The 3,856-nt window shown below is 36.3% G+C and overlaps 1 protein-coding gene across 1 annotated transcript in view; it reads left to right on the top strand.

Annotated features, from left to right (window-relative positions):
• The window catches only part of LOC122075288 (non-specific lipid transfer protein GPI-anchored 1-like), a 44,862-nt gene that overhangs the window by 40,529 nt on the left and 477 nt on the right, over positions 1 to 3,856 (top strand). The gene's annotated exons all lie outside the window — the stretch shown is intronic.

Raw genomic sequence — 3,856 nt, forward strand, 5'->3', positions numbered from 1 at the left:
GCGAGAAAGAGCCTACAGATGAAGATAAACTCATCTGCAACACTTGCATCACTCCATGGCATCTAAGTTGCCTATCGTTTCGTCCTGAAACACTAAGCTATGTTTTGCAATGGGACTGTCCGGACTGTGTTCCGACTGCCGGCAATGTTCCGACACCATCGATTGTTGGTATTTCTTTGGTATTCGGCAAGTCTAGAATTTCCGACGAGTTGATCATCGTGATTCGTGCCATTGAAGCTAACGTTTCTTAGTCGAAGCTGGAAAAGGTGAGGAAACGATAGCAACTACTGTCTAAAAGCTCGCCAAATCTGGATGAGGCAAAGTCGAAAAAGAACAAGAGTAGCGGAGAGAAGGATGTCCTCAGCATCCTCGATGGAAGTTTGAAGTACTCAATTTGTATGCAGTTGCTCGAGAGATTTGTTACGGTCAGTATCTTTCTTCCTCGTCTAGTTGCCGAATGCTTCAATTTCAAAGATTTATACTTCGGGCAAAGCGAGCTAAATCGGTAATTGATGAGTGTATGCGATGGGTTAGGGATTAAGAGAAGGGTATATTAGGAACTTTACATTTTATGGGGATATTTTAGTATTTAATAAAAATAAATAAAACCAGCTAATGACAACATTTGAGGTATATTCTCTAACAGAGACTGACAATAGGGGTTGTGATTGTAATTTGTGAGTAATGCATGATTTGGTAAGTAATTGGGGTAGACAAGACCTAAATCACTTTTTACCAGTAACAATTGAGGAAATGAATGAATCTTTTACAAGTATTTTGCTAACCCACACATTCAAGGGAACTTCGACATGAAGATCTTAATGGACCATTTATTTTCAACTTTTGTTGTTTTTGCATAATTTTCTTTAGAAATAAAGAAAAAATGGAAATAGCAGGAGACTCCTAATTTATTTGCTTACAAGGGGCAAAGAAGATTTCAACTGACCCTTCCATGAGCAGTTGGTGCTTCTTAGATATTCTTTAAAAGTTATCTTAAACATTGAATAGGTGTTCTCAATACGTGTTTAAATATTATGATAACTTGGCCTTTCTTTTTTACCTTATTTAGGTTACTAACACCAAAACAATACAGAATGATTTTCTTCCATAGTGTATGGTTACATATCTATCGACTAACATCAAAAAAGGTTTTTTGGGGAGAATTGCAACACCTGAAAACCAAAATCAAGAACACAAATCTGGTTTTGGGGAGAATTACTCTCTTTTTAGCTCTCCAAAGTGTGCATTCGGTACCTTAGCTACAATCAGGTAGTTCTTGAATAGCTTTACTTACTACTACTATGTGTTATCCACTATTGTCTCTATTTTTTTTTTTTTTATTATTGATTTTTAGCCTCTAATGTACTAACAAGTTTTTTTGTAGGTAAGAAGTCTTTAGCTCAAAATGGTAGAGCACCTGGGGTAATACCCAGGGTATGGTGGTTCAAATCCACCAAGACTCTTTTGTTAATTATAAACGGATGCTATTCTCAGTTTAGGATTTATGAGTTAATAAACCTGTTAGTACTGCTATAGGGTTACTGTTTTAACCCATGTTTCAGATCTCAATCCCATAATTGTTCTATTCTTAAATCTAAATTCTGATCTGTTGTTACTTAAGCTAGAATTGTTTGTTTTCTTTTTGGAAATTAATCCTAATTCAAGTATAATTCTTTTGAAACTTGAGATCATTAAGTCCAGATTACTGTTTATTACTTACTTTTTAATCCTTGTCACTTCTACTTCACTTCTAATTCTGCTCACAACTATGGCTTGCAAATGTAAGGACTTTATTTATTATTTTAGATGCACATGCTTGATTTGGATAATCCATGCTTCACAACCAGTTTCCAAGGCGAATATGGGAGGAAATTCAGCATCTTTAGCATCTTCAAGTAATCAGAGTTTCTTTGGGTTGCCAAGGCAGAGATGAAGATCAGTGCTGAAATTATTTTAGCTGCACACTTTTTATTTGCTACTCTTTGAGAGTTGAGTGTTTAAACAACTTGGTCCTTGTCGAGAAGAGCTCTACTCTACCAACCCCGGGAACTTGATTTTTGTAGTAATGAAGCCCAACCAAGCTGCACACTTTTTATTTGCTACTCTTTAAGATGTTACAAAAGAAATAAAAGAGAGGGAAAAAAAAATTAAACTCAAAAGAGAATGGTTGAATGCTCTTCACTGATGGAAAAAAATCGTCTGCAATTCCGATCTCTTACAATTCTATGAAATACCACCTTCAGGGGGTGACACGTGTATTGATACCAATGCAATGGGCCAGATCTGATTTAAATGTCTCTTCATTGATTTAATGTTTTATTAGTTGTACCAGATCTGAACCATTGAATTGGTATCAATACACGTGTCACCGCCTGAAGGTGGTATTGTACGGAATTGTACGAGATAGGAATTGCAGACGATTTCAACCCCTTCACTGATGCTAAAGGGTATCAAGCCTGCTTTCCTGCTATCATCTAAAATACCATCCAAACTAGAATTAAAGAGTCTTGGTGGATTCGAACCACCCTACCCTGGGTATTACCCCAGGTTCTCTACCATTTTGAGCTAAAGGCTCCCTACCTACCAAAAAAAAAATTTGTTAGTACATTATAGTAACAAAGAAATAATCATAAAATAACACCATGTTGCAATGGCTCACATTCAACACCATACTACAAAAGCCACCCCGCAAGCCAAGTAAGAAAATAGCTCACCATGCCAAAACTTTATCCAAAGTCCTCACTGAGACCAAATAACCCCCCTCTCCGGAGGGTAAACTTTTCTCTATAACAATTAATCAATACCTGGCAGTAGTGATTTCCAACCATCATCAACCAAACCAAATCATGCACAGTGGTTCTATTGTATAGGTGCCACTATCAGTGAAGCAGGGTAATGCATGACCAGAATTTCAAAGATTAAATTTATTTTTTAAGTAAATAAAGAAATAGAGGAAACTAACAGCAGTAGGCCTCCATATTAAAAGGATTGTCCTGTTAATTGACTAGATCATTCATTAGAACCATATGCAAGAAAAAAAAATCATTTTTAAATGATAGCTTGAATTTTTAAAATAAATTTTCTTGGTGATATTGAATACTCAATCTACCATTGGAAGAATGGCTCTAGCTTTCATCAACAAATCTGGATTTCCAACAAATAGAAAAGAAGAGGAAGAAAGAATAGAGTATGAACTAAATATAAACATACAGAATAGAGCAAGAAAAGAAGGATGAAGAAATACTGAATTAATAAAGAATAAGAGGAGACGAGAGTGCCGTGCGAGTTTAGGGTAGCAGCAGGGGTTACAGGCGGCTGGAGTGGTTGGGTTGCAACAGTGGCTCACGGTTGGGGTTACGACTAATGGTAGTCCCGGCAGGGTAAGGGTGAGGCTATGGGCAGGTAAGCTCCGGCGTGCTTATTCATGACGATGGCCAATTGCCCAATGGACATGGTGAAGGGAGAGATTGTCGTTGTTGGTGTCATCCATAGCAACCGGAGATGAGAGAGAAGTAGAGAGGGGATAAAGAGGGGCAAAACTGTAAAGAGGGAAGTAGAGAGGGGCAAAAATGTAAAAAAAATGGTTATGCTACGATAGCAGCGTAATAAGAATCTTTATTTGGGATAGTTTTGTATGAACAATCTTTATTTTGGGTAATTTAGTTAATTGAAACATAAGGTGTGTAATATTATAAAAAAAAATCTAAAATTTGATAATTATGTAAAAAATTGCAGTTTATATATATATATATATATATATATATATATAAGAAAAAATAATGTATAGTTGGAGAGTCGGGGAGAGCACTTGAGGCTAATGCCCTAAAGCTTGGCTCCTAGTTATTTCTTATATATA

Source organism: Macadamia integrifolia, chromosome 4, assembly GCF_013358625.1.
Source record: "Macadamia integrifolia cultivar HAES 741 chromosome 4, SCU_Mint_v3, whole genome shotgun sequence".
In the NCBI taxonomy this organism is placed as follows: Eukaryota; Viridiplantae; Streptophyta; class Magnoliopsida; order Proteales; family Proteaceae; genus Macadamia; species Macadamia integrifolia.